This window comes from Salmo salar, chromosome 17, assembly GCF_965601325.2.
Source record: "Salmo salar chromosome 17, fSalSal1, whole genome shotgun sequence".
NCBI classification, from domain to species: domain Eukaryota; kingdom Metazoa; phylum Chordata; class Actinopteri; order Salmoniformes; family Salmonidae; genus Salmo; species Salmo salar.
The window spans coordinates 46,171,633-46,193,369 of record NC_138307.1 but is presented as its reverse complement, the minus strand read 5'-3'; positions in this window follow the sequence as shown (position 1 = coordinate 46,193,369).

The window sequence follows — 21,737 nt, the reverse complement described above, 5'->3', positions numbered from 1 at the left end:
GTGTGTAAAGCTCTTAAAGATTTACCCAGAAAGACTCAGCTGTGATCGCTGCCAAATGTGATTCTAACATGCATAGACTCAGGGGTGTGAATACTTATGTAAATTGAGTATTTCTGTATTTCATTTAATACATTTGCTAAAATTTCTAAAACATGTTTACACTTTGTCATTATGGGGTATTGTGTGTAGATGGGTGAGAAAAAAAGGTATTTCATCAATGTTGAATTCATGCTGTAACACAACAAAATGTGGAACAGGTCAAGGGTTATGAATACTTTTTAAAAGGCACTGTATATGATTTATATGTTTGGTTGTAGGCCAACCTCTTTCAACAACAATTCTGAGTAGGTTTTGACACTTCCTGGGAACCACCAAGTCTGACAACAGGAAAATCTCTGGTCCTTCCCAGCTCAAAGGTGTGCCTACGGCATCCTGTGTTGCGTGGCGACGTCTCCTCAAAGTTTTAGCAGCTTAGCCGTTGTTGGTGGTGGCACTTCAGTGAGTCGTGTGTCATCTGATCTCAGGATCATTCTCCCTGGTAGCCCCAATTGAGAGCCCAGTCTTCCCAATACTGCTCTCTGAAGTTCTGGGATGTTCATGTAGTCTTTTGCAGTTTTCAATGCATAGATACTTCACCTTCGAGACTTGTAATTGTAGAGTCTCATTAAGTTGAAAGATGGAATACAATTTGTTGAGTATTTTGTCTATATAATTAACTAATCGCACCTGACTAAACTAATTGCATTCTAAACTGAAGACCATGACTAGTTGAAATGTTGAATCTTGAATACTCCAGGCAATGACATGAGCCGTTCTAAAACTAGACTGTTCAGATCAAACAAACCGTCATGTCTCTCATCTTATGTATCATATTGTGAATTTTTCAGTAAATATGTGGCAATTATTTATTTCAGAAGGAGCCAGCAAAACTAGTGCACTCTATATGTGCTCTGGGTCATTAGACACCATTAGACATGCACCTCTCTGGGGTGTAGACATGACTGGTTATTCCTGTAACTGTGTTATGGCCAACTATGTACTGTTGGTATGGTTACACCTCTTGGGTCTTTTCCAGAACACGGGTGTCCCTTTCAGAGGAGTTAGCAGGATGACATGTATGGTTATTTCTGTAGAGTGCCAAGGTCTGTTACTATGGTCCTACATGCATGAACCTGGCTTAAGGCGAGTACAGGTCTATTTTTGAACTATTTCTGTGGTTCTAAGTGTTCCATGCCCTAACATGAAACCAAACTAAACTTAGTACAAGGCAATAAGTGTCACGTCCTGACCATAGTAAGATGTGATTTTCTATGGTAGAGTAGGTCAGGGCGTGACAGGGGGTGTTTTGTGTTTTTCTATGTTTTGTATTTCTATGTTTAAGTTCTAGTTATTCTATTTCTATGTTGTTGTTTTTGGGGCTGATCTCCAATTATAGGCAGCTGGTCCTCGTTGTCTCTAATTGGAGATCATATTTAAGTAGGGTTTTTTTCCACCTGTGTTTGTGGGCAGTTGTTTTCTGTTTAGTCTCTGTACCTGACAGAACTGTGCGTTGTCGTCTTTTCTCTTTGTTATTTTGCTTCAGTATTTTGAGTTACACGCTGCACTTTGGTCCCCTCTATACGACAGCCGTACAATAAGATAACGGTGGCAAAATGCCAGAAGGGATGAGTCATTAAGAGGAGTTACTATAAGTGTGACGTAAGGAGGACAAATGTATAAGTAGTCTGTGCAAAGATTGGAAAGGGAGTTGCTTCATGAATCAGCTCGGCTTTTGTTATTGTAATAAAACTATTTGAACGCACATGCTCCGGTATTTGAGAATTATTATTGACTGAATAATTCCACGACAATCAGAACTGGGCTTTGTGGCTATTCCGTGCCAGTACACCTGTATGAACTGAAGTAGCTATCGATATAATATCAGCATGGTTTTTAGACCACAGACATCAGATATGTAGCACAAGGTCAAGTAACATTATACACATAAGTTAGCTAGTTACAACTAACTAGTGAAGTTACATTTTGTATTCAAATGAAACAAACCAATATTGCAGTCTGCTCACAAGCTAATACCAACTATTGGACACATGGCTTGAAAACAATCAAATCAAGTAATACATAATATTACTTGCATACATATTTATAACTGAATAATATGGAACGCCATTTGGGTCTTATATATTATGTGACACGTCAAATAAGCTTGTTGACCAATCAGGACCTGAATATGACTGCACGTCACATAATAATTGAACACGTTCATAATTTTTTTAATGTAGTTATTATACATGGATTACACTATCACTCGTATTTCATATGTCACAGCAATTCACCGACACGTATGCTATGATGCAGGTAAAGTTTTGTCTTTGCGCACCTGCCTCTGCTGCACTTGAGTGCAGACACACTTCCCAAAGCTCTTGGACAGTGCTTGTCATAAACAAAAGCTAGCTAGCTGATGGATGCAAACAATGTTCTTCCCCAAAAACAAAACAACAATCTGTTTCAGTAGCTATAGTTAGCTAGCTATCTAGCTAGGTGTCATAATCTAAAATATCCCTAAATTATAAGACAGTTCTTATTTGATTAATGATGTTCAGACCCACCTATACGAAGCTAGACACAATAAGGATTAGCCACAATAGCAGAATTTGCGGTTCACCTTCAAAATAAAGGTGATTCAAATTAATACAAATAGTTCCATAAAGGAATAGATCATGCTAAACGAGGTTGGAATGTTATTATATAAATTCAACAAAATACAGTAATTTGTTAATTTGAGAAATATCTGTTGAAATCACACTGGATGTATTAGACTTTAGAATTACATTGGGAGCATACATATTTCACTGTACAGCCTTCCCTATGGATTGTGGATCAATGACATGGGGTATCAGTCTACTCAGTGACACCCACAGAACATTAGCGTCATAGCTCTTATTGTGGGACTCTAAAACCACTGTGAAATGAGCCACATGTATTATACCAGTCAACCTACTGTGTGTTTTGAACACTATTCCAGAGAAAAAACAATACAACGTGGATGTTTTGGAGTCTGATAACTCTGAGGAGGAGCACTTGGGTACTGAGTAGACTGATACCCCATTTCATTGATCCCAAATCCCTAGGTAAGGCTGTACAGTTAAATATGAATGTCAATACACACAATAGGCTGACTGTAGAGGTGATTTCCCACAGCCAAAGTTCTGTGATAAGAGCTACGATGCTAATATTTGTGGAAACTCTTCACAATTGTGTTCTTTGGGTGTCACCGAGTAGACTGATAGACCATTTCATTGCTCCACATTCCAACACTCCAACCGTGTTTAACATTATCTAGAATAAATATATTGATTCCACCAATAGTAACCATTTGCATTCATTTCAAAGGGGGACTTTATTTTGAAGGTGATCCGCAAATTCCACTATTGTGGCCAACCCTTATTGTGGCTACCTTCACAACACATAACCCGGTCCAGTCAAGCCTCACTGAAGCTAGCTGGTTGTTTATAACGTTAACTTTGAGAAACAGCGTTAAGTAGCTGGCTAGCTAGTTATTTTCATGAACTGAAGTTCGATTTCCATAGGAGAACAACACTTACTTTGATTCCTAAATCATTGCTAAGAATATTGAAAATTACTTCAGTTTCTACTGGTAATTGTTTTCAGGCTGCTTGCATTGGTGTGTACCACGCTAAAGCTAGTTAGATAACCCAGACGTTTCTAATGACATCTGTGTCAAAGATATTGGCAAAAAATGTTTGATCCTGCTCGTTTGATCCTGCTCTTCCTTAAAATGCTCACACAGATGTTTTCCCATTTGGTCGAACAAATAATGCCAAGGATCCAGTTTCAGAGTGAGGTGTTTTTTCCCAGGGTCCTTAGCTTAGTGATGAGTTTGAGGGCACAATGGTGTTGAACGCTGAGCTTTAGTCAATGAATAGCATTCTCACATAGGTGTTCCTTTTATCCAGGTGTGAAAGAGCAGTGTAGAGTGCAATAGAGATTGTATCATCTGTGGATCTTTTGGAGTGGTATGCAAATTGAAGTGGGTCTAGGGTTTCTGGGAAGAGGGTCTAGGGTTTCTGGACCAGCCTTTCAAAGCATTTCATGGCTGCAGACGTGAGTGCTACGGGTCCATAGTCATTTAGGCAGGTTACCTTAGTGTTCTTGGGCACAAGGACTATGGTGGCCTGCTTGAAACATGTTGGTATTACAGACTCAGAGAGCAAGAGGTTGAAAATGTCAGTGAAGACAATTGTGGCTCAGTTGGTAGAGCATGGCGTTTCCAACGCCAGCATGGTGTGTGCAATGCCAGGGTTGTGGGTTCGATTCCTACGGGGGGCCAGTACTTAAAAAAAGAAAATGCATGAAATGTATGCATTCACTACTGTAAGTCGCTCTGGATAAGAATGTCTGCTAAATGACTAAAATGTAAATGACAATTGGTCAATGCATGCTCGGAGTACACATCCTGGTAATATGTCTGGCCTTGTGAATGCTGACCTGTTCAAAGGTCTTACTTACATTGGTTGTGGAGAGTGTGATCACACAGTCATCTGAACAGCTCATGCTCTCATGTATGTTTCAGTGTTACTTTCCTCGAAGCGAGCATAGAATTTAATTAGTTCATCTGGTAGGCTTGTGGCACTGGGCAGCTCCCGGCTGTGCTTCCCTTTGCATTCTGTAATAGTTTGCGAGCCCTGCCATATCCGACGAGCATCGGAGCCAGTGTAGTATAATTCTATCTCAGTCCTGTATTGACGCCTTTCCTGTTTGATGGTTCGTCAGAAGGCATAGCGGGATTTCTTATAAGCTTCCGGGTTATAGTCCCGCTTCTTGAAAGCAGCAGCGATTGTTGCCTGTAATCCATGGCTTCTGGTTGGGGTATGTACGTACAGTCACTGTGGGGACGACATCATCGATGCACTTATTAATGAAGCCAATGACTGATGTGGTGTACTCCTCAATGCCATCAGGAAGAATCCCAGAACGTGTTCCAGTCTGTGCTATCAAAACAGTCCTGTAGTTTAGCATCTGCTTCATCTGACCGCTTTTCTATAGACCGAGTCACTGGTGCTTCCTGCTTTAATTTTTGCTTGAAAGCAGAAATTAGCAGGTGTGGCAGACCAGGGGGTTTGGTCAAGACGTTTACACAGATCAGACATGGACAGAGTAGGATTAGTTCGGTTTCAAGGGTGTTTATTTAAATAACAAATCAAAAACAACAGGATAGGTCTCCCCCATGAGACCCTCTCCGAGATACCATCTTCTGGGTTCCGGGTCTTGCTGTATCCTGTCGGGATCAAAACTGCACTCACTACTACTACCTCTGTGACCGTCCCCAACTATAAGGGAGTCCATTCTTCCCCAACTCTCTCCCTGTGTGCTGCCCTTCTGACAGCTTTATGGGCCTTGCACAGCTGGTGAGCAATCAGCCCTTGATTACTCACCAACTCCCAATCAGCCCCAATTAGTCCTGGCCGGAGAACCCGTCGAGACCTGGCATGTCCAGCAGATAGAGCCATCGCCTCGTGATGTATACACCGTCTGTCACCAGGCCTCGATGAGTCTCCCCCTGGTGGCTGACCAGCAGTACGCCACACAGGATAGAATTATGGTTAGATTTACCAAATGCAGAGCGAGGGAGAGCTTTGCACGTGTCTCTGTGTGTGGAGTAAAGGTGGTCTAAAGCACTTAACATTTAAAATGCTGATAGAAATTAGGTAAAACTGATTTAAGTTTCCCTGCATTAAAGTCCCTGGCCACTAGGAGTGCCACCTCTGGATGAGCGTTTTCCCTTTTGCGCATGGCACTTTGACAGTACTACTGATTGTAGTGGTTGCGCTTGGCTTGCACGTGCAAATTCAGCACACACAACATTCTATAATAGAATTCTGTTATTTGACGTGTCAAAGCTTATATGATGCGTGTTATTTGACGTATCTTTTTTGACACGCAAAGACCCAAACGGCATTCCATAAAATAGCAACATTTCACTTTATCTCCAACAAGATAACAAGATATATTATCTAGCTAGCTATGTCTTACCTTTTCAGAAGAACAAAATGGAAATTCTGGGTTGATTTTTAACCCATTCCAATACTTTAGTTCCATCTACTTTGTGAATGCAAATCTGAGCTTTACTATAGTCTTGGCCCAGGCTTTATCAATCTCCAAATGTATCTGTTTCTTTTGCTTTGATGGAGGAGTAGTAGCTGCTGGGTCGGGTCTTTTGCCCCTCATGTCTGCAATGTCTGTAAGCTAGCTATCTTCGCTAGCCATTAGCCAAGTGTTGGCCATGGGCTCAACTAGCTAGCTATCACACCGCCTCCTCACTGACAGAAAACACCTCACTCATTCTGCTCACCACAAAATCTGTCAGGAAAATTTGACCCGACTGGGAAAATGACAATCAGTGAATACAGCAGTTCTCACTCATGCAGGCTAGGGGCACACTATTGTTATTGTTGCATTACATTGGATGACCACTAGTGATTAATTGGAGCTTTTAAACATAAAAAATACAAAAGGTTACATATTACAGCTTTAAATGGAAGAATATGCAGTAATTTGGCTTTTTAATATAGATTTCTAATAACAAGCCTAGATCAATGCATACCTGTTTATGATGCTGTGATAAATTAAAATGAAACCTTTTTATTTTAAAACTTTTCTCTTCCAACATCAGTCTATTGCTACAACTCTTATTTTTTTATCAAGCAAGCAGCAAATTGGCCAGTGTAACCAAGTTTAGATTTTAAAGTGTAACATTTCAAATGTTGATTCAGGAATCAAATTGAAATTGTAATATAACATCATTTTTGGCAGTTAAACGTAACAAACATTATTTATAAAAAGCTATATACAGTTGAAGTCGGAAGTTTACATACACTTAGGTTGGAGTCATTTAAACTAGTTTTTCAACCACTCCACAAATGTATTGTTAACAAACTATAGTTTTGGCAAGTCGGTCAGGACATCTACTTTGTGCATGACACAAGTAATTTTTCCAACAATTGTTTACAGACAGATTATTTCACTTACAATTCAATGTATCACAATTCCAGTGAGTCAGAAGTTTACATACACTATGTAGACCTCCACAAGTCTGGTTCATCCTTGGGAGAAATTTCCAAAAGCCTGAAGGTACCACGTTCATCTGTACAAACAATAGGACACAAGTATAAACACCATGGGACCACGCAGCCGTCATGCCGCTCAGGAAGGAGGCGCATTCTGTCTCCTAGAGATGAACGTACTTTAGTGTGAAAAGTGCAAATCAATCCCAGAACGACAGCAAAGGACCTTGTGAAGATGCTGGAGGAAACCGGTACAAATGTATCTATATCAACAGTAAAACGAGTCCTATATCGACATAACCTGAAAGGCCGCTCAGCAAGGAAGAAGCCCCTGCTCCAAAACCGCCATAAAAAAGCCAGACTACGGTTTTCAACTGCACATGAGGCCAAATATTGTACTTTTTGGAGAAATGTCCTCTGGTCTGATGAAACAAAAATAGAACTGTTTGGCCATAATGACCATTGAAGAACACCATTCCAACTGTGAAGCACAGGGGTGGCATCACCATGTTGTGGGGGTGCTTTGCTGCAGGAGGGACTGGTGCATTTAAAAAAATAGATGGCTTCATGAGAAAGGAAAATTACGTGGATATTTTGAAGCAACAGCTCAAGACATCAGTCAGGAAGTTAAAGCTTGGTCGCAAATGGGTCTTCCAAATGAACAATGACTCCAAGCATACTTCCAAAGTTGTGGCAAAATGGCTTAAGGACAACAAAGTCAAGGTATTGGAGTGGCCATCACAAAGCCCTGACCTCAATCCCATAGAAAATGTGTGGGCAGAACTGAAAAAGCCTGTTCGAGCAAAGGAGGCCTACAAACCTGACTCAGTTACACCAGCTCTGTCAGGAGGAATGGGCCAAAATCTACCCAATTTATTGTGGGAAGCTTGTGGAAGGCTACCCAAAATGTTTGACCCAAGTTAAACAATTTAAAAGCAATGCTACCAAATACTAATTGAGTGTATGTAAACTTCTGACCCACTGGGAATGTGATGAAATAAATAAATAATTGTCTCTAATATTATTCTGACATTTGGCATTCTTCAAATAAAGTGGTGATCGTAACTGACCTAAAACAGGGAATTTTTACTGGGATTAAATATCAGGAATTGTGAAAAACTGAATTTAAATGTATTTGGTTAAGGTGTATGTAAACTTCCAACTTCAACTGTATATTTTAATGTTTTTTTAACATTATAGTTTTTTCACAAGCGTGATAGCTGAACTTTTAGTTCATGGTTGATGCAGGTTGTTGGCCATTTAGCCAATCAGCTTTTCTCAACGATTTCAAAGCATGTGAATGCATACAACTGGTATATATGACTTCACAACTGGTAATTACTCATTTCCAACTTGGTTATGAATGCAGCATACAACATTCTCATCAAAACCAAGCCCATCATTATCATATTTCCCAGCATGATCTACTGCATGTAGATTTTTTAGGATTGTTTTTAATGTGTTTTTGCAATGTATATTGATTGATTCATCTTACTGTATTCTACTCAAAGATAAATAACACATTTTTCTAAACTAATCCAATCACTTTGTTTGATGTATTGCATCAGATCCTGAAATGGTTGTTCCAGTTTAAATGGTTTAGGTAATCTCCTTTATTGTATTATATATATATATAGAATTATTTATTTTTTGAAATTGTGACCATTTTTTGTGGTATCCAATTTGTAGTTACAGTCCTGTCCCATCGCTGCAACTCCTGTACAGACTTGGGAGAGGCGAAGGTTGAGAGCCGTGCGTGGTCCGAAACACAACCCAGCCAAGCTGCACTGCTTCTTGACACAATGTCCACTTAATCCGGAAGCAAGCCACACCAATGAGTCAGAGGAAACATTGTACACCTGGTGACCGTGTCAGCGTGCATTGCGCCCGGCCCGCCACAGGAGTCACTAGTGCACGATGGGACAGGGACAGGAACAGGCCTACCGGCCAAACCCTCCCCTCACCCGGACGATGCTGGGCCAATTGTACGTCGCCTCATGGGTCTCCCGGCCGTAGTCTCCTTTATTAATGATCCTAACATTAGCTCGTCTGGGAGTCTTGTGTCACTGGGCAGCTCTCGGCTGTGCTTCCCTGACATTCATTCTGAATGCAGGTTGTGGGTGAGTAAAAAGTCAAACTGTTGGAGGGCTACCGAGTGATGTAGCGGTCTAAGGCATTGCATCTCTGTACTAGAGGCGTCACTACAGACCCTGGTTCGATTCCAGGCTGTATCACACCGGCCATGATTGGGTGTTTCATAGGGCGGCGCACAATTGTCCCAGCGTAGTCCGGGTTAAAGGTACTCAGCTTCAGTTAGCTTCCCATTGCAGCTCTATCCGTGGATATCTTCACCGTCTGAACAGTGCGTTCCACCTCTCCGTTGCTTAGCTGGAACTTTGGACTGCTGGTGATATGGCAAAATCCATACTCTGCATGTACTTCAGATGAACTACGATGTCTGCAGACTTTGTTAGTGACAGGTTTGCGATTTCCACATACCTTGAGAAGTAGTCCACCACTAGCAGGTTGGTGGTGCTTTTCAGAATAAACAAGTCCGCTCCCAGTCTTTGCCAGGGTCTCTCAGAAAGTTGTGATGGTATGAGTGGTTCTGTGTGGTTTGTGTGCTCTTTGATGCATGTCCTGCAGTTAAGCACAAGTTTGTTCAGTTGCTAGCTGAGTCCAGGCCACCACATAGCCTGTTGTGCGCGTTCTCTGCACTTGACCACACCGTGCAGCTTAGTGAGGACATCATTTCGTAAGGCTGATGGAATGACAAGTCTTGTTCCTTTCAACAGAAGACATTCGTGCACTGTGAAAAAAGCGCATTCTGCCCTGTACAGTTTCAGCAGTCCTTCGCATCTGCTGAACTCCGACCATCCTTCTTGACACATTGTCATGACTTTTGAGCGCACACTGTTGGCTTAGAGTTGTTCTCTCAGATTGTCCATATAGGAGACACTCACTGGAAGCTGTGTTGGCATCCACATATGTATTGGTGCTTCTTTTCTGCAGCAGTAGCTTTGGCTTTGTCTGGCACACATGACAGCGTGTCTGCAGTCCACAGACTCTTTCCAGTTTCCAGCTGAAAGTGTTGACCAATGAGAAAGTCTCTGAATCTTTCACATGCCCATGTCCTCCTAGTCCATAGGAAGATGCATCGACTGACAACTTGATCTCTTTGTTTGGCTCGTACAGGGCTAGCATGGATTAGGATGTCAGCTCCTCCTTCAGCTCTTTGAAGGCTCTGACTTCGTCGGCCCCCCAGTACCAGTGGTTTTTCTTTGAGAGTAGGTCTCTGAGAGGTTTGTCATGTTCTGCTAACTGAGGGATGAACTTTCCCAGTTGTTTCACCATTCATAGAAAACTCTGTAGCTCGCTGACGTTTGATGGCTCCGCTATCTCCTTGACAGCCTTTGTCTTTGTCGGGTCGGGCTGCACTCCTTTGACTGAGATAATATGGCCCAAGAACTTCAATTCCTTCTTTGACAGGTCACATGTGTCCGTGTTCAGAGTTAAGCCGGCTTTTACCATCTTCCGCAATGCGGCATGAAGTCTTGCATCATGCTCCTCCTGAGTTTGGCCCCAGACCAACACATCATCCATGTTACAGACCACACCTTCCAGGCCTTCAGTGATCTCTGTCACCATTCTGTTCTGGAAGTGTTCAGGTACTGAAGCAATGCCAAAGGCAGACGGTTGAAGTAGTAACGTCCGCAAAGTGTGATGAAGGTTGTTAGCTTAACTGACTCCTCGGCTAGCAGGATCTGCCAGAAGCCCATGTTTGCATCTATTTTGCTGAAGATCTTCGCCCCGGCTAGTGAGCCAAGGGTCTGTTCGACAGTGGGAAGTATAGATTTTTCTCTACACACTGACTCATTGAGACTGCTGAAATCGACACATATCCGCACATCCCCATTCTTCTTTGTGACAACCACCATGCCGGCGCACCAGTCTATGGGCTCCTCCACTCTGGTGACAACCTTGAACCCTTGCATGCGCTGTAGCTCTTTCTTGACTTTTGGCAACAATGTCAAAAGAATCCATTGTGGATCCACTCTGATGACGTACACGTCTTCCAGTGTTTACTTTTCTCCCTTTCATAGAACCACACTTGCAATGCCAATCACGTCCAGTGGCACTCTTCCTGGTCCTAGCAGAGGTTTTGCTGGTCTTTGCAAAGCTGGCTTGTTGGTACCTGCAAAAGTGTGATTGAACACATTGTCTGGGATAACAGTTACATCAGCACCAGTGTCTATTTTGAATTTCACATTTCTGTTCCTTACTTGAATGTCAATCATCCATGGGTCACCGCCTGCTGTTATTTTTCCTAGGAAAATGCTATCATCCTCTTCTTAAACCTTGTTTACGGCTTTTGATGACATACACAAACTTTTTCCCACAGGAGTCTCACACTATTTCATTAGCTGCACACTGTGCTCTTGGATGTGCAGGAATTTTGCCACAATTGACACTGACTGTTTTTTTAGCATTAGGATTTTCATGGCTAACTTTCTCACTCTGGAATTTCTGTTTCCACTGGCTGCTTTTCTGCACAACTCTATCCACTCTATCCAATCTTTTGTTGTTACAGTGTCATCTCGCTGGCAACTTTGCTGCTTTTTCACTTCTTCAGTTTGTCTTGCCATCTCAATGGCTCTCTCTAGCGTGAGATCTTCATCTAGCTGTATATATTCTGGCAGACGCATGTCTGCTAACCCAATGACTACCTTGTCTCTAATTAGTTCATCATGCAAAAGTCCATAGTTAAATCACCCTAAAAGTGTTTTGATTATACCCAACCTGCAGTTTGTGTGAAATAGTGCATTCAACCCTGTGTAAATCAGTCAGTTCTTAAAGTCACAGTTATGAAAACTCAGGACACTAAAGAGGCCTTTCTACTGACTCTGAAAAACACCAAAAGAAAGATTCCCAGAGTCCCTGCTCATCCGCGTGAACGTGCCTTTGGCATGCTGTAAGGAGGCATGAGGACTGCAGATGTGGGCAGGGAAATAAATTGCAATATCAGTACTGTGAGACTCCTAAGACAGCACTACAGGGAGACAGGACGGACAGCTGAACGTCCTCGCAGTGGCAGACCACGTGTAACAACACTTGCACAGGATCGGTACATCCGAACATCATATCTGCGAGGACAGGTACAGGATGGCAACAGCAACTGCCCGAGTTACACCAGGAACACACAATCCCTCCATCAGTGCTCAGACTGTCCACAATAGGCTGAGAGAGGCTGGACTGAGGGCTTGTAGGCCTGTTGTAAGGCAGGTCCTTACCAGACATCACCGGCAACAACGTCACCTATGGGCACAAACCCACCATTGCTGGACCAGACAGGACTGGCAAAAAGTGCTCTTCACTGACGAGTCACGTTTTTGTCTCACCAGGGGTGATGGTCAGATTTGCGTTTATCGCCGAAAGAATGAGCATTATACCGAGGCCTGTACTCTGGTGAGGGATCAATTTTGTCACGCCCAGACCATAGAGAGCCATTGTTTCTCTATGGTGATGTAGGTCAGGGCGTGACTGGGGGGTATTCTAGTTTATTATTTCTATGTGGGGTTCTAGGTTATTATTTCTGTTGGTGATTTGTATGATTCCCAATTAGAGGCAGCTGGTAATCGTTGTCTAATTGGGTATCATATTTAAGTAGTTATTTTTCCCACCTGTGTTTATGGGATCTTGTTTTTGTGTAGGTGCCTTTTTGCACTTCACTGTCTTCACGTTTCATTTGTTCATTTATTGTTTTGTATTTTGCAAAGTTAAGTTATACTAAAGATGTGGAACGCTACTCACGCTGCGCCTTGGTCCAATTATTACGACGATCGTGAAAAATTTGGAGGTGGAGGGTCCGTCATGGTCTGGAGCGGTGTGTCACAGCATCATCAGACTGAGCTTGTTGTCATTGCAGGCAATCTCAACACTGTGCATTACAGGGAAGACATCCTCTTCCCTCATGTGGTGCTCATCCTGGCATGATCCTTGTAATTCTTCAGCCATTCCTGAACCTGCGACCAAAAACAAGCTACATATGGACAGTACCAAAACAAATTATCGTCACTGATCCCCCGGTACAGATGCTCATTCCGTTCACCTGCTACGTAATGAGACTGACTTGTCTCATTACGCACACCTGGATCCCATTCCCCCTGATTAGTATGTATATATGTGCCCTCTGTTCCCCATTGTCCTTGTCAGTTATTGTTACCATGTCCCTTGGCCGTGTGCTATTATATCGGCTTCCATGCTACGTGTTTTTGTGCACTTGATTTACAAGTCTCGTCCCGTGTATAATTTAGAGGTTTACACCTCGCTCTTTTGTTTTAGGTGGTGAAAATAAAATATAACCCCATATTACGTATTCCTGTGCCTGTCTCCTTTCTTTATATGTGACAGAATAACCGACACAGTAAATGGAGACAGCAGGAAAGACCGAGCTGTCAAACATCATAGATACAGCCCAGCATCAAGAGGACCATCTCTCCAGACTCGGCAATGCCATAGACAGAGTGCTGGCAACCATCCTGCATTTGGAGGGAAATGTACTGTCACGTCCTGACCATAGTAAGTTGTTATTTTCTATGGTAGAGTAGGTCAGGGCGTGACAGGGGGTGTTTGTCCGTTTTTGTATTTCTATGATTAGTTTCTAGTTTTGTATTTCTAGGTTGGTTTTTGTTTGGCATGACCTCCAATTAGAGGCAGCCGGTTGTCGTTGTCTCTAATTGGAGGCCATATTTAAGTTGATGTTTGTCCCACTTGGTTTTTGTGGGTGATATTATTTTGAGTAGTGTGTTTTCTTCTCTGCGTCAGGGTTTGTTGTTATTGTGTTTTCAAGTATTTAAGTGTATTGCATTCAGTTTCACGTTTAATAAATTATGTGGAACAAAACCGACGCTAAATTTTGGTCCATACCTTCAAACAGCCGTGACATGTACAGTCCCTCCAGTCCCCAGCACCGGTTCCGGCACCAGGCCCCACACCCCTACCTGCCTCTGTCACATCTGAGCCAGTCCGTGGAATACCCCTGTTCCTCCCGGAGCACTTTGACGGCACGCCAGTGAGAAGCAAGGGATTCCTTCTGAAATACGACCTTTACCTCGCTCGCTACGCAGAGGCTGTCTCGAAGAGAGACAGGGTTGCCACCGTCATCTCGACACTGACCGGACGGGCCCTGGACTGAGGGCTGCGGTCTGGAAAATGGGCGGAACCGAGGTGGAGTCCTATGAGCGCTTCACCCTCATTTTCCGCTCAGTGTTTCATCATCCTGAGGAGGGTCGAGAGGAGGGTGAGCGCCTACTCAGACTACACCAGGGAGCTAGGACAAGCGTCCCACCTCGCCCATAGAGGTTAAAGTGGCTTGAGTTGAGTCAGTATGTTGGCAGCAGCCACTCAATGTCAGTGATGGCTGTTTAACAGTCTGATGGCCTTGAGATAGAAGGTGTTTTTCAGTCTCTCGGTTCCAGCTATGATGCACCTGTACTGACCTCGCCTTCTGGATGTTAGCGGGTGAACAGGCAGTGGCTTGGGTGGTTGCTGTCCTTGATGATCTTTTTGGCCTTCATGTGACATCAGGAGGTGTAGGTGTTCTGGAGGGCAGGTAGTTTGCACCCGGTGATGCGTTGTGCAGACCTCACTACCCTCTGGAGAGCCTTCCGGTTATGGGCGGAGCAGCTGCCGTACCAGGCGGTGATACAGCCCGACAGGATGCTCTCGATTGTGCATCTGTAAAAGTTTGTTACTGTTTTTGGTGACAAGCCGAATTTATTCAGCCTCCTGAGGTTGAAGAGGCGCTGCTGCGCCTTCTTCACCACGCTGTCTGTGTGGGTGGACCATTTCAGTTTGTCCGTGATGTGTACGCCGAGGAACTTAACTCTACACCCTCTCCACTACTGTCCCGTCATTGTAGATAGAGGGCTGCTCCCTCTGCTGTTTCCTGAAGTCCACGATCATCTCTTTTGTTTTGTTGACATTGACTGCGAGGTTATTTTCCTGACACCACACTCCGAGGGCCCTCACCTCCTCCCTGTAGGCCGTCTCGTCGTTGTTGGTAATCAAGCCTACCACTGTAGTGTCGTCTGCAAACTTGATGATTGAGTTGGATGCGTGCATGGCCACGCAGTCGTGGCTGAACAGGAGGTTCACCCATGGTATTTGGACATAAAGATGAACTTTATCGAACAAAACAAACATTTGTCTAACATGGAGACCTGGGAGTGCCATCAGATGAAGATCATCAAAGGTAAGCGATTCATTTTAACGCTATTTCGGACTTTTGTGACACCTCTCCTTGGTTGGAAAATGGCTGTATGGTTTTTGTGGCTAGGCGCTGACCTAACATAATCGCTGGTGTGCTTTAGCAGTAAAGCCTTTTTGAAATCGGACACAGTGGCTGGATCAACAAGAAGTGTATCTTTAATCGTATCTTATATCAATGTTTATGATGAGTATTTCTGTAATTTGATGTGGCTCTCTGCATTTTTGAACATAACACGCCAATTTCAAATGAGGTTTTTGGACATAAAGATTAACTTTATCGAACAAAACAAACATTTATTGTCTAACATGGAGCCCTGGGAGTGCCACCAGATGAAGATCATCAAAGGTTAGTGATTCATTTTAACGCTATTTCTGACTTTTGTGACACCTCTCCTTCTTTAGAAAATGGCTGTATGTTTTTTTGTGGCTAGGCGCTGTCCTAACATAATCGCATGGTGTGCTTTAGCCGTAAAGCCTTTTTGAAATCGGACACTGTGGTTGGATTAATAAGAAGCTTATCTTTAAAATGGTGTATAATACTTGTATGTTTGAGGAATTTTAATTATGAGATTTCTGTTGTTTGAATTTGGCGCCCTGCAATTTCACTGGTTGTAGGCCAGGTGTTCCGCTAGTGGAACCCCCTTCCCAGAAAGGTTGAAATGAATGACAATGCAGAGAAAGCATGGCAACCAACGCATGGCAACAAGTGCACATTGCTCCAGGGTCGCAGTTGATAGGCAGACCCTGGTCATGATCCCACTCTACAAGGTTGTCTCAGGGAGAGTAGGGATATGCAAAACACACATTTCCAATTCACATATGCATATTAATGTTCACTTGTACATGTGTGAAAAAGGATAAATATGAGCACCCACCAAGTTACCATTATTACGGCAACCAATGCACGGCAACCAGCGGACAGAAACCAACGCATGGCAACGGGAGGATATTGGTTGGCATGAGCACAGCCGAGTCCAGGCTGATTCTGTACACTCCAGTGGATTTTAAAGCCCAGAGAGAGGGAGCGCGCGTGAGAGAGAGTGCGCACGTGGGTGTGTGACAGAGAGCGAGAGAGAGAGGAGGATGAGAGGAGGGAGAAAGGAGAGTTCAGGAGTTGATGTGACCACACATCTGTGTAACCCACAATCACATCCATCCATCCATCCATCCATCCATCCATCCATCTCTCTTTCTTTCTCGTTCGTTCATTCTATTTCTCTCTCTTTTGCTCACTGTCTCTCTCTCGCGCAAGGTTTCTCTGACCATCTCTCTCGCCCCTACCCTCTCTCTTATACACACATCCGGTACAACTATGGAGGTAGAGGATTCTGACCTGGGTTCAAACAGTATTTGGGGTCTATGAACCATGGAAAATTTTGCGAAACCACTGATATCGATTGAACGGCCTGACCTCCTCAGCCATTGCACCAGCAGCTCTATGGTAAGAAACATCTTGGTTCCAGTGGTAAAAACCCTGTGCTATCCTGGAGCATGAGTACAGGACATAACAAGGCTTCTTCCGACCGTTCTGCGACAGCTGCAAGGAGCTGACGCCTTCATAGTCTATGTGGGGTTAAACGACATTATGAGGGTTAGCTCGTAACTGCTGAAAATTGATTTTAAAGAAATTATTCTAACTCTGAAAGATTCCAAAAAGTGGCCAAGTAAGTGTGGAAGAGGTGAAAAATGACAATTTAGATGGAAAATTACTGAGGATAATAGGGGACAATATTGCCACTCCTATTTTCTATATCTTCAATCTAAGCCTACAAGAAAGTGTGTGCCCTCAAGCCTGGAGGGAAGCAAAAGTAATTCTGCTACCCAAAAATAGTAAAGCCCCCTTTACTGGCTCAAATAGCCGACAAATCAGCTTGTTACCAACCCTTAGTAAACCTTTGGGAAAAAATATTGTTTGATCACATACAATGCTATTTTACTTTGAACAAATTGACAACCGACTTGTGGCAAGCTTATAGAGAAGGATATTCAACAAGAATGGCACATTCACAAATGACTGCTTATTGACAGAGAAATTGATGATAAAAATATTGTGGGAGCTGTTTTGTTAGACTTCATGCAGCTTTTGACATTATCGATCATAGTCTAATGCTGGAAAAACATATGTGTTATGGCTTTACACCCCCTGCTATATTGTGGATAAATAGTTACCTGACTAACAGAACACAGAGGGTGTTCTTTAATGGAAGCCTCTCAAACATAATCCAGGTAGAATCAGGAATTCCCCAGGGCAGCTGTCTTTTACCCTTACTTTTTTCAGTCTTTACTAATGACCTGCCACTGGCTTTAAATGTGTGGATGACTCAACACTATACACATCATCTACTACAGTGAGCCAAATAACTGCAACGCTGCTCTCAGTTTCAGAATGGGTGGCAAGAAATAATTTAGTCCTTAGTCCTTAAACTAAAAGCATTGTATTTGGGACAAATCATTCACTAAACCCTAAACCTCAACTAAATCTTAACTAAAATTGAGCATGTTGAGGAAACTAAATTACTTGGAGTAACCCTGGATTGTAAACTGTCATGGTCAAAACATGTTGATGCAACAGTAGCTAAAATGGGGAGAAGTCTGTCCATAATAAGGCCCTATGCTGCCTTCTTAACCACACTATCAACAAGGCAGGTCCTACAGACCCTAGTTTTGTCGCACCTGGACTACTGTTCAGTCGTTTGGTCAGGTGCCACATAGAGGTACTTAGGAAAAGAACAGGGCAGCACGGCTGGCCCTTAAATGTACACAGGTCTCAAACATTAATAATATGCATGTCAATCTCTCATGGCTCAAAGTAGAGGAGAGATCGACTTCATCCCTACTTGTTTTAAAAAAAAGTATTGACATGATGAATGAACCAAGCTGTCTGTTAAAACACACAGCTCAGACCTCCATGACATTCCACTAGAGGTTTCTTCACAATCCCAAAGTCCAGAACAGACTATGGAAGGAACACAGTACTACATAAGAGGAATGGGTACATGGAACTCTATTCCACATCAGGTAACTGATGCAAGCAGTAGAATCAGATTTAAAAAACAGATAAAAACACACCTTATGGAACAGTGGGGACTGTGAAGAGACACCCGCTTACACATAAACATAAGACACGCACTCTACACACACTTACACATGGATGTTGTATTGTAGATGTGGTAGTAGAATAGTGGCCTGAGGTCACACACTTAATGCATTGTGAAAAGTGAAATGTAATGTATACTGACCAAAAATATACACGAACATGCAACAATTTTACTGAGTTACAGTTCATATAAGGAAATCAGCAAATTGAATAAATTAGGCCCTAATCTATGGATTTCACATGACTGGACAGAGTAGCAGCCCACTCATTTGGAATCTAGGCCCACTCACTAGAGAGCCATAAATACTCCTCAGTTTCATCAGCTATCCGGGTGTCGATCCCGCAGGTGAAGAACCCGGATGTGGAGGTCCTGGGCTGGTACATGTGAGGCCGGTTGGACGTACTGCCAAACTCTAAAACAATGTTGGAGGTGGCTTATGGTAGAGAAATTAACATTAAATTCTCTACGAACCGCTCTCGTGGACATTCCTGCAGTCAGCATGCCAATTGCGTGCTCCCCCAAAACTTGAGACATCTGTGGCATTGTGTTTTGTGACAAAACTTCACATTTTACAGTGGCCTTTTATTGTCCCCAGCACCTGTGTAATGATAATGCTATTTACTCAGCTTCTTGATATCCCACACCTGTCAGATGGATGGATTGTCTTGGCACAGGAGAAAATGCTCATTAACAGGGATGTAAACAAATTGTGCTCAAAATTTGAGAGAAATAATATTTTTGTGCGTATGGAAATTTTCTGGGATATTTTATTTCAGCTCATGAAACAGGAGACCAACACTTTACATGTTGAGTTATATATTTGTTCAGTATAATATTATTGATTGTATATAACTGCATTAATGTTGCTTGACCCCAGGAAGAGTAGCTGCTGCCTTGGCAAATACGTGTATTTATACTCCCAATTTCAGTTCCTGGAAAGCCAAGTCCATCTCTATCATTTTCTTTTTTGCCCTTTGGAGTACCATTTCTCCCCTACTGATTCTCAACAACATCTGTGAAGCACTCAACAGCAGCAGTAGTTTGGTAAAGGAAAGTCTGCATCCGAGTGTAGCTATACAGGCGCCGGACAGTGGAATTTAGGAGTACAGTAGGCCTCTGTCTATATAAGCAGGAGGTATTTAGAACACATTATATTACTTTCTGTGATATGTGTAATATATCAATAATTAGATATGTCTTTTTCTTTTATTTACCTTTGTTCCTAAACGTTCCCTAATTAGCAAAGCAGCTAGAGACACTGTACATCACTAATGTGAAATTACAGTCTAATGGGTCTAAGACACATTTATTAGCAGACATCTTCATCGGCATCCAGATAACTTTCTGTTCTTTTAATAAGTTCCCGGCATTATTTCCCGAGGTGGTAAATTATTAAACTTATGTCCTTGCTTGGACAGAGAGGAAATAGTCACATTTATCTCTTCTTCATTTCCAATTCATCATCTCCTCCATATTAACTCTCTTCTTCCTCATCACAGGGAATATTCTCTTAATCAGATGGATGATTTATCCCATTTAAATTTGGTCTCCTTCTGCTGATGGAACCTGGGCTTTGTGAGAGAGAGAAGGAGAGAGAGAATTTTTCACTCAAAAGAGAAGAGGGACAAGAGAGAAGAAGAAAAAAATACAATTTATAATCATCTAGAGAGAGAGAGTTTGAGAGAGGTGTAGACACCTGGGAGAGTGACCTCTATTTGAATGAATAAAGATAGGGTCTTTATATATCCCGCTATTGTCCCATCACTAACAACCATTCATTATTAACAGGTTGGCTTTTAAGTGGCTTAGAGAAATAGCCTAGCAGGCTTCTGAGAAGACTGCTAGAGTTGCTGCTAGTGTAATGCAGTGCCATTGTATTGTCCTCTTTCACATCCGAGAGGACACTGTTTGGGGGATCATGCTCTAGTAGTCTCATGTTTCCCAAATAATGGGTTGGAACCTAGCTTTGTCCCAGATCTGTTTGTGCAGTCTTGCCAAGTGTAAGATAACACAAACAGATTTAGGACCAGTCTAGTTGGATTACACCCTTGGCTTCGAGGGCTGCAGCTTATAGTGTGGTAACTGGCTAGAGGCAGTATTGATTACCAAAATTTCCGGACTATTAAGCGCACCTGAATATAAGCCGCACCCACTGAATTTAAAAAATATATAGTATTTTGAACATAAATAAGCCGCACATGTCTATAAGCCGCAGGTGCCTACCGGTACATTGAAACAAATTAACTTTACACAGGCTTTAACGAAACACGGCTTGTAACAAAAATAAATAGGCTTTAACGAAACACGGCTTGTAACAAAAAATAAAAAATTAGCAGTAAAGCTTTAGTTGTCTTTTTGCACTGAGTCAATTCCTCACGCTGCTGTTTCCAACATCTTATCATCGACTCATTAAGACCAAGCTCCCGTGCAGCAGCTCTATTTCCTTTTCCAACAGCCAGATCAATCGCCTTCAACTTGAAAGCTGCATCATATGCATTTCTCCGTGTCTTTGCCATGATGAGGGTGACAAAATGACTACCGTAATCAGAATGATGGGAAGTTTTAGAGCGCTCGATTTAATCTAAACAGTAAACAAAAAAGTTGTTTGACCTTAACCCGTTCGGCAATTTCATTGGTCTAATGAAAGCTTCATGCCGCCAAAAAATGGAGCACGTCACAGAATGTGTTTTTTTGGAGAACAAAAAATTGAAAGCGGGAAAAATTTATATATTAGCCGCGTCATTGTTTAAGCCGCGAGGTTCAAAGCCTGGGAAAAAAGTTGTGGCTTATAGTCCAGAATTTACGGTAGATGAGTTGTTCACCTGGATAGTCTCCTAGAAATATTTTTAAGACCGCCTGAAACAGTCAAAAACCTTTAGGAACCACAGCCTTGTATTGGTCATCTTATCTATTTACCTGTTTAGCAACTTGTTTCCCAAAAATAAACCCACTGATATGAGGTATCTTCTACAGAGTGAACAGCATGTTATTGGTAACAGTGACCTATTCCTCAGGGGAATAGCACTGCTATCCAATAAGCCTCTGATTGCTGCCCAGCTCACGCTCATTGTCTGCTCGAGGCTATAGTGTATAGTAGACCTGTGTTAAAATACAATTTTAAATAATTTCAAATACTTTATCTGGGCTTGAAGGGCTTGCACAATGGAACCAATAGCAAACCACTCCCATCTGGCAATGTAGGTAGGCTAGAGCAAATGCTGACAGTAATTGAAGAATTTAGAATAGTATTTGAACCCGGACCTGGTGTATGGGCACCTGCTATATC